This window comes from Dermacentor silvarum, chromosome 4 (assembly GCF_013339745.2).
Source record: "Dermacentor silvarum isolate Dsil-2018 chromosome 4, BIME_Dsil_1.4, whole genome shotgun sequence".
In the NCBI taxonomy this organism is placed as follows: domain Eukaryota; kingdom Metazoa; phylum Arthropoda; class Arachnida; order Ixodida; family Ixodidae; genus Dermacentor; species Dermacentor silvarum.
This window is the reverse complement of record NC_051157.2, coordinates 78,155,144-78,165,500: the sequence shown is the minus strand read 5'-3', so window position 1 is coordinate 78,165,500 and position 10,357 is coordinate 78,155,144.

Below are 10,357 nucleotides of genomic sequence, written 5' to 3'. Positions count from 1 at the left end.
TAGTTTAGGAGCGAGAATTTCGGTAAGAGTTGAGAAGGGAGAGCCAATTAAAGTGATGGTGCCTAATTATCTGGTCACGCTTTACAAACTTTTCTTCTGTACAGCCACCAGACACTGTATTCAACGCCGCAAGCTGGTGGCTTGTAGTCGTAACTTGATATTGCTATCTCGAGTGGTTTTCAAGTGTACCTCGATGACAGTTTGTCTGGTTTTTCGCTCGTGCAATACCCTTGCATTTTTTTTTCACTTCTAATTAAGTAAGGTTACGCCTTCACTTCGTTGTTCTCTAAACTCAGGCTTCCGCTAAAGTAGCACTAGAGTGACAGCTAGGGCTGATCTCAGTCTTTCTGTCACGCCTACATAATGTCAGTGAGCGTGTCTCTAAGCCATTCAGCTCTCCCTGCGCGTGAAAGCGTCGTCCTATCCTGTCTAGAGGCCTGTATCGTGCGTCGGGGTACGCCTATAGTGGGCTGCACATCAATACCCCATTTTTATAACTAGTGCAAAGTTGAGCATTGCTGCAGAAGTAATTGCAAGAGTATACATGTACTCAGTAATCTGATCGAGCAAGAGATGGAGCGAACTACCCACCATGATAGATCACTGGCTATAGCCCTGTACTGCCGAGGTCACGTGTTCAATTCCCGGCAGCCGTGTCTGTATTTCGATGGGGAAACATAATAAAAAAAGCGCACGTGTGCTTAGATTTAAAACCAGGTGGTGAAATTTATCCACGATGCGGAGAATACGGCGTCTCTCATAACCCACTGTACGGCTTAGGGGCTTTAATCTCAACAATTTTTATTGACCTATAATTGTAAACAAAAAAATGAAGCGGCGGAAATAAATAGGAGAGAGCGAGAACGGAGGAAGGAAAGTTGGGGAGGTTAACAAGACTTTGTCAGGTTTGCTACCCTGCACGGACGGAGGGGTACGAGGGAGTGGAACAGGGAGAGAAAAGTCTTGATCACGCTTTCACATGCACTAAGCCAAGTGCGATGTATCTGTAGTCTGGAACTGAAGTCTGTCACCTTCAGGTGCTGTAGAAGAGCTCGAAAGATAAACCGCAAATGCGCATTCGGTGTGCACGGTGGACAAACTGCCGTGCCAGGCATGAAGTACAGGTGATACGCGGGTTTACTATGAGCCTACAAGAGTCGTGGGCTCTCGATTCTCGATAATTTTGTCTAGATAAGAGTGTTCGAGACCTCTGAAAATAAATTTTATGGCAGTTTTGTAGATATACCGTGTTCCGTCATTGCATACAAAAAAGATCAATCAATTTTTTTTTCATCTTTTTTTTAAGGCTGGCGAAGTGGTACTACCGAGGTCATACTGCGTATTTTTTCTTGACCATACGCGTGGAGATTCTACAACTAACAACGCATGCCTATGCTCTGTACATTTTTTGTTATCCGATGTCAATATATGCCTTCAACAAACCTAAATTTCTGTTGCCGTCACAAATATAAGTGCTCCCAGGACATCTCGGTGTCAATTTCATATTACGGCAACTGCGTGGTAAAGGTGCGATAGAAAGATGTTCATTTATTTCTTTACATAAACATGTATACTGTATCGGTGTTTCTGTCCCACCATAAGAGTGGTACACAATACCTCCGCTGTGGAAAAATCTTTGTGAATGCGCTGTGCCATTTTACCTGGAAATGTATCTTTATTAGCCGCTCCAAAATGTCAGTTTTTACTTCATACCACAAAATTAAGGCCGCGGCACTTCAGGAAGTTCTATTACTATACCGGCTACATTTATATCAGGTGACAAATTACTAACTATAAGTTACGTCAATATTGATATGATGCAACAGGTCGACGACAACTTGCTGTCGGCTGCTGTAAGACGATGCAATGACTACTACTGCAAAATTTTTGAGAAGCATACCACCAGGGCATTATACTACAGTACTAATGCGTAGAGCTAAAACATTCTATCATAACAAAGAATCTTTGGCGGAATCTAAAGACCACACAGCCAACAATAGCAGGGGAAATTTATTGTGTGGGAGTACGAAGAGAGGGGGGGAGAGAGAGATAATCAGAGTGCATACAGGAGTAGTTGATATTCGAGTTGAGATTAAAAAGAACGTAATGGAATTGGGCAGTTCATGCGTTGCGCAGAGCGGATTATACAGTCGAGAATACGGCAGAGGATTATGATGTGCGATTAGATTAGGAAACTTGCAGGCATATCACGGATTTAGCTGACTCAAGATTAGAGCAGTTGATGATCGCTGGAAGAGGCCTTAATGTTGTACTGAAGACGAAACAGACCGATAATGAGTACGACGATTATGTAAGCTCGACCAGGCGGAGCTGAAATCAGGAGGTTAATGCCAGCTTGGGAGTTCGGTGGGCGACACACCGTTCTCGTTCGCATGAGTCCTCAAGCCACGACATGAAGACGGTAATCGTGGCTCACTGCATACAAGGATTACATTTGATATATGACATATTTGAGCGGATTTGATGCGACCTAATTAAGAGGTCGAGTTACCGTACAATGTGAAGAAGCTTGTCTGGGATCGCTGTTTCCAATCGTTTCGATATGTTTTAAGGTTCCACAATATATCCGCATATTTTTTTAGCAGTCATAGCGACTTCTTCGTCAGCGTGTTGCTAAGTGAGCGAGAACATTGCGATGAGAACGTATTGTACAGGGGTCGTTTTTTTAAATTGTTCTTTATACTTAAACTCGGTCCTTCTGGCCCACACATTGTAGTGGAGTTATGAAAGGTGACATTTCGAAGTATAATAAGAAGAAGTAGTTTATTGATGGGAAAATAACAAATTCTACAATGTGCTGTGGTTTCTTTTAAAAGCATTTCCGCTTCGCCATCTAGTATGAAACAAGAGCCGTTGTGATTTTGATCCGCCATGTGGACAGAGCACAGAGCACTTTTAAGGATACATTTTTCTGTTACATGCCCAAGAATAAGCTCTGTAGTTACGAAAGGTTCCCCGTAAGGACCAGACATTAGGGGAAAAAGCGATATAAGTGTCAGAGAACGAGAAAAGCGTTAAGGGCATTCTTTTTCCTTTCGTCGCATAGTTTCCTTTCGCCTCCGTGCGACGGCGACGCCAACCGCGCAATAACAGCATGTGTGCTGCTGGTGACAGATGAAGCAAGGCACGTGGCAGGAACGGCTGAGGAGACTGGAGGCCATGTCCCAGTTCTTGCGTTTTGTGCTTTCTGTGCCCTCTCAATTTCCTGTTTGCTTGTTGCTGATTTCAGATATAGCGGCAGGTCTCTCCTTTTTGTCTACTTCATTCTTTTAGCTGCTGGGGTTTTGTATTTATGCAACAACCGTCACAATCATACAACTATGTTCATCTGTACAAGTGTATACCTTTAGAGGAGTTGTTCCTGACCTATACTTCTGGCGGGCGGGAGAGCTACAAAATTTCAGCATGTCACCCATAACCAGAGTTACGACTTCGGCCGACTTTGCCTACTTGCCGGAGCATGGTCACATCAGTTAAGAACAGCATAGCCAGAGTCCTTGAATACTTTTCTGGTATAGCTCATTCATTCTAGTGAAGGTCATTCTTGAACAGTGCTTATGTAAGCATTCATTCGGTTGTATGAAAGGATGTGTGAAGGATATATAATGCAGTGGAGCTGCTTAGCGCAGTTATTGAGTCAAGGCTGCTGAGTCTGTGCTATTCTTAGTACCTATTCCTAGACATGCAGAGAAGCTGCTCAGCGCAGTGATTGAGTCGTGGCTGCTCAGTATGTGCGTTTCTTAGTGCCTATTCCTAGAAAGTGTTCTTGTGTAACTTAGATTATGTGCTTTCCTGAAACACTTTGCTACTCAGAGCTAAAAAGGGCAACGATATGAAAGCGCACCCATGACTTTCAAACAAATTTGTTTGTGAACTTCACGAGCACGGAGACAACGCTTCATTACGTGTGATTTGGTTGATGAATTGCAATATTCCATTTAAAAGGCTGAATTGCTACAGCCACAAAGAGCAATTTGAGTGAGAGAAGCTGCGCCGCGATTGCCATTTGTCTGAAATAAATGAGAATGCAAATGTCTTGGTTTTCCCAGCTCGTGTTTCGGCGTTGTGATATTCCAATAAGAAATAACTGTCAAGGCCATATATTTTCACTTGATATGTTCTTAGCTGGCAACATAATTATATATATATATATATATATATATATATATATATATATATCATCAGCCTATATTTATGTCTACTGCAGGACGAAGGCCTCTCCCGGCGATCTCCAATTACCCTTATCTTGCGCTAGCTGATTCCAACTTGCGCCTGCAAATTTCCTAACTTCATCACCCCACCTAGTTTTCTGCCGTCCTCGACTGCGCTTCCCTTCTCTTGGCATCCATTGTGTAACTCTGATGGTCCACCTACCATCCATCCTACGCATTACATGGCCTGCCCAGCTCCATTATTTCCTCTTAATGTCAACTATAATATCGGCTTTCCCACTGTGCTCCCTGATCCACACCGCTCTCCTCCCGTGACTTAATGTTAGGCCTAAAATTTTTCGTCTGGTCGTTCTTTGTGCTGTCCTTAACTTGTTCTCTCGAGCTTCTTTGTGAACCTCCAAGTTCTGGCCCCATATGTAAGCGCCGGTAGAATGCAATTATTGGACACTTTTCTTTTCAATGACAGTGGTAAACTCCCAGTCAGGATATATATATACAAAGAGAGAGGAAGAAAGGCACGAAAGTTAACCAGGTAGCACTCATTTCGCTACCCTACCCTGGGGAGGGAAAAGTGGGCAGTGAATGAAAAAGGAAAGGGAGAAAACAAATGGGGACAGCTTCACACTAGTGGTGCAAAGACTGTGCAAACAGCGACGCTGGCGACCCACCTAGCTTTATCTCGGTTCGACCAAGTTTTTGCGACGTTAAGCTTCGAGACTCGGCGATGTTTTGAGCAAGATCACCCCGGAATAATCGACAGCCCAAGAAGCAACCAACACTCTGTCATTAAAGTATATGGACGCTTCTGGACGCTCAAATGCTTTTGCTCGGTTTGGCGGGCTCGTAATTCCGGATCTCTGCGAATCGCCGACGTTTCGCCGCCGCTTCGGTGGCCCGATACACGGGATCGGACCGAAGTGGTCTCACTCGCTCTCGAGTGGCGGCGTGACGGCTTTCGCGCCGTGCTTCCTGTTATTCGGGAGCGACGCTCTTCTTCGGCTGCCCCATCTTCGCGGCGATGTGCTCGGTGCGGAGACGGCGGGGCTTTTGTGTCGCCGCGGCGGCCACGCGGAACTATATATCCCGTGGGTCGGGGCAGTGACGTGACGGCTTAGCTCCAACTCAGCGCAGCAGCGACAAACACTCAGCACGGCGGGGTGACGTAATGGCTCGGCAAAGCTAAGGCGAAGCGATGTGGTGTGCGCGATGACGTCATGGCTCACGCAGCTGTGGTGAGGCTCGGCGTGGTCGGCGCAGCTAGGCGACGCATGATGACGTCGTCACCAGGTGGAGGTTTTGCAGCGTACACTCGAAGGACAATCCTCGAGCTTAAACAGGTTCGCTCGTTCACAGGGGTATGGGCCGTCGCGCTTGAACCCTTTCTGCACAACCTGCAGGATCGGCCCACATTTCAGGCGTACACCACCGGACTACCTCCGGCTTAAACAGACAGCTTCGCTGTTCAAAAGCCGGTAGATCCCACGCCCTGTGGAAATCGATGTTATGCGAAGCAGTGTGTGGGGAGCTTACCAAGTTCACGAAACGACCACGAGAGCAGCGAGACGTAGGTGGGTGTTTCATGACCTACATGACACGCATGTCATGACATTCATGTCGTGACCTATCATTTATGTTCGTCATACACTCGTGTCATACTATGTCAATTTTGGTACATACCAAGCACCAAGGTGTAGGCGGCTGTTTCATGACCTACATGACACACATGTCATGATATTCATGTCATGACCTATCATTTATGTTCGTCATACACTTTTGTCATACTATGCCAATTTTGGTACCTACCAAGTTAATGAAACGAAAATACGACCAGCAAGACGTGGGCGGCTAGATAGACAGATGCTCTCAAAGTGTCGAGTGTTCGCCAAGAAATGCTTCGCATTTAAAATGCCCCACACGCAAAATAGCATTCACAGCGCAGTTGAAGCGAATGCCGAGTCTATGGTAGTTTTGAAAAAGTGCAGTGGCGCTCTGCTGAAAAAGTGCAGTAGCGTCGATGAAAGTCGATCCCATGGCTCAAATATATTTTTCTCTGTGAACACTCTGCCGCCAAGTCGGTCTAAAGCAACACCTTAAAGTCCATATTTTGTCATCAAAAGAAGTGAACTGCACGAGGATGCCTACTAAGGCTTCATCGCAATCACAACAGTTGCACGAAGCACTGGCCTCGTGTCATTGCGAAAACAGCAGGCGTTTGTCAAAGCGACGCCCAGCTACCAGCGACACAGTAAAGTCAGTATAGTTGCCTCGCATTGAGTCACACCAAGCGCTAGTGGACGGCGCAATGAAAGGCCAAGGGTGTGCAGGGCAGTCGCATTGTGACTCAGTCCGCACCTTCGATATCATTGGATTGCAAGGCACCAATAATAAACTCATTTTTTTCAATGCGGTATTTGCTAGTTTACAGAAAACGATACTATTCAATAACATCTGCAAAAGGGAAAAATGTTTTTCAATTAAAATCAACGCGCTTTGGTATTATTGAACACTCGTCTAAAGCACAGCGCCAGTCAAAACAAATGCCTTCGTCAGAAGACGATTTTCTGGGCTAACAACTCTTTCTTGGATAATGTCAAAATAAAATACTAGCTTAAAAGAAAAGCGCGTGCTTTTGACGTGACTAATTCCAAAGAAGACGCCGCGGTAGCCCAGTGGCGATGGCGTTGTGCTGGTGAGCTCGAGGTCAGGCGTTCGATTCCGGCGGCAACGGCCATATTTCGATGGGTGCGAAATGCAACAGCGGTCCTCTACCGTGCATTGGGTGCACCTTAAAGAACTCCAAGTGGCTAACATTGTTCCGGAGTCCTTCACTACTGCGTGCCTCATAATCATATCGGGGTTTTGGCTCATAAAACCTCGGACTTAATTTTTTTTAAACGTAAAGATTTCTAGCCAGAGTTATATGCCACTTGACAAAGCCGCAGTGACAATGAACTCGTAATCTCCGTAAGCACTTTTTAGCAATGCGTTTTTCGATTCTTATTTCTGACTTACTCTAACCAAATATTATAGTTCAGTTAGGCTTGGCGTCGCATCGCGTTTTTATGTTGTTTTTTTCGTAGACGTCACACTACAGTTGCGACGTCTACAGCCGAATTATTAAGTGTAGCCTTCTGTTGCAGATTGCTAAGAGGACTTTCCTACATCGCAATTTATTATTTTTGTTGAAGGACAATCAGCCTAATGCATTTTAAATCCAAGCTCTTCTAGGTGAACCCTCCCGGACTTTGCTGACCGTAGCTGCTGTTGCTGCTGCTGTATTGCCGAATAGCTCCTACACAGGACGTGTCACTGATTTAACGAATCGGCTTATATGTAGCCCTATTGGTACGGCACCTTGCCGGCTGCCTTCTTTGCGAAATCACGCAACGAAACAACAAGCGATGCCCAAATATCTACCATGCAACAAATACACACCTTTAAGCGCATAATTCCATTATTAGAGCTGAACTTTCGGTCCTTTCTTTGCCAGGGTTCGGCGTGTCTTCTCTGTTGGATAATTCCCTGTAGGGTGTACTGGTCCTGGAGATAGTGAAATAGCAAATTGGGCTCATCCCGAACATAGTGTGATGAATAGCCTGCCTGGCCTGCTGAAAATTGCATTCCGCATCTGGGGGATTTGCCAGGCCTACCCAGAATCGTTATGCTGCGAAACGCATTGCAGAAGATAAAAAGTGTCATAGAGCATTTATTTAGCGCTTGACGCAAGCTTCACCTTACATGGATTCCAAATTGAGAGTCGAATCCGCATAAGTTATTATATATGTTTTGTTATCTTTCTACGCAATTTCATGGCTTGTATATGCCGACGGCTTTGCTTCCTTACACACACGCACACACACTAATATATATATATATATATATATATATATATATATATATATATATACCCCTCGCACGCAGCCGAACCACCGCTTGCAGAGCTATAGATTCTCAAGAGGCGGCAGCTTGCACTCACTCACTCGCTGTTTATTCGAGGTATAGACAAGCCCAAATGTAGACAATGTGCGCAAGTGCTCCTCCTCACCCCATTTGTCCCTAACTCCTCTTTTCGCAGTCGCAGAGCCCACGTACGGGCGCATTAGCCTACGTCAAAGACTGTGTCCGTTGATGCACTCTCGATACCCGGAAACAGGCTAGTGTGTCTGCTCGCCTCAGCGTCGGGCGTAGCTTTTCCTCGAGTGTGTCTAGGGACGGCCTACACTCGTCATCAAAAAAGATTGTCAAGGAAAATCACGTTTCGGTAAAATTTCGCATTTTTACTTCGATAGCGAGCTAGCTCTTTTTTCTTTCTATGTCTTTATCCTCCACTACGGCGTGCCACATAATCAGATCGTGGTTTCGGCCCGTGAAGCCCCAGAAATTATTTTGAATTTTTGATCACAGTTTTCTAGAGGGCTCGGGGCGCTGGTGGCAAACTGCGCTTGCGTCCGCTCCACCTATACTTAGGGTAGGCACCTTGGATGCTCGCACACCAAGCGTGGCCTGCTGGTTATCTGGGCTCGTATTCACAAAAAGCTCTTAAGCTATAAAATTTTTTGTAAGAGGAGATTCGAGACAATCTTGATGCTTGGCATTATTATCGAAGGCGACCAACCAATAGTGAAGGAGCACTTATGAACTAAAAGCTTTGTGAATTCGCCCTTTGGAACCCAGCAGCTACCTAGCTGCAGCTGCTGGGTTCCATAGAGCATGGGCCGAGCAAGTGGCATGACCATGCGTAGTCTTATTCAGGCCGGCTAGTGTCGCAATGTGAGCTTGTCCGCATGTCATCGTGGGATACTAGTGTAGCGCAGTGCATGTGTGTTCATGTGCTCTTCTCGTGTGGTTGTCTTGTTTGCGCTACGCTACAGTGTTCCTTATTTGACGTTGGCCTGTGCTTTTTTTTTTGCGAAAGACTGTCAACCAAATCAGCCGATTGAACAATTAGACAACGGTGGGATCCTTACTGTATGCTCTGTTCAAAATTGTTTTATTACTGCACAATTAACCTAAAGAACAACTTCAAGACAGAATATAAATTACAGTTCTTTACGGAAGGGCTACCGATATAATGGCCAACACCACTTCCTTTAAGTGTGTACGCACTGCAACTTCCTGGTGCATGCCGTTTGCGTTGGGGCTACATAATTGATATATCCACACCGCCAGCATCCGGCTTTGCTTCACTAATGCGCACTCCCTCTTAGTGACTGAAAGCACGTCTTTAAATACGTTTCAGCTCTGTGAAAGAGCGTCTTGGCTACTACGGCGGAGCGAGCGTTGACCTCCACGGGTCACGGAAATTGGGAACGAATCGTTAGCGTTTACGCAGCCAAGAACAAAAAAATATATATAACGGTAATGGGGAAGAATTGCCTTGAGCGAACGTGTCAGGAGCTTGATTGTGCTTTAATCACGAACGTCGATCGTCTTAAGCTGGTCTCATTCGGGCCGAGCGGCGGAAATTTTGCGTACACGTTTGCGTTAAACGAGTCATTTAAGAACTTCGTAGAATAATTACCACTCATTTACGCGAAGGTGGGATGAAGTATAAAGGCTTGTCGTGCGCTTTGAATCTTTCTGTTTCCTTTATATTTGTTCAATTTGGCAGGCATTAGGCTATCAATCTTTATAGTAATTCTTTTTGAGCCACCATGTAGCCTATTCTGTAGGGCAATTGAAACCTTGTGACCGAAGGTGTCCATACTCGCTGCGGCTTCGCAAAACATGTTTAAATATATTTATACAGGATATTTAAGTATGTTAGCTCGTTCTACTGTAAGTATACAAACATCGGCGACGCTGTTGTTTTAGAGCAATAGTCATAGCACACCGACAAAATTTACCTGGACTGCTGGGCCGTGAATTGTACAATGACGCAGATTACGGGACTTGTGCTTTGTTACGCCTACCGCGTAGAATGAGCATTGTGTGGTTTCCTGCAAGTTCCGCCGTGATACCGCCGACCTTGCCCTAAGATTCAATGTACTTTCCCCTGTCACTGGATACCTATACATTGTCTCTGTCTTCACGACACGTTTTGCGACCAACGTCAGCACTTGTTGCTATCGCCACAACACCTGGCTGATAATCACGAGTGGGATTGGCCACACTGGTGTTAATAAAATGCGCACCCAACAAAAGACCGAAAGGGGTAAAGGGCA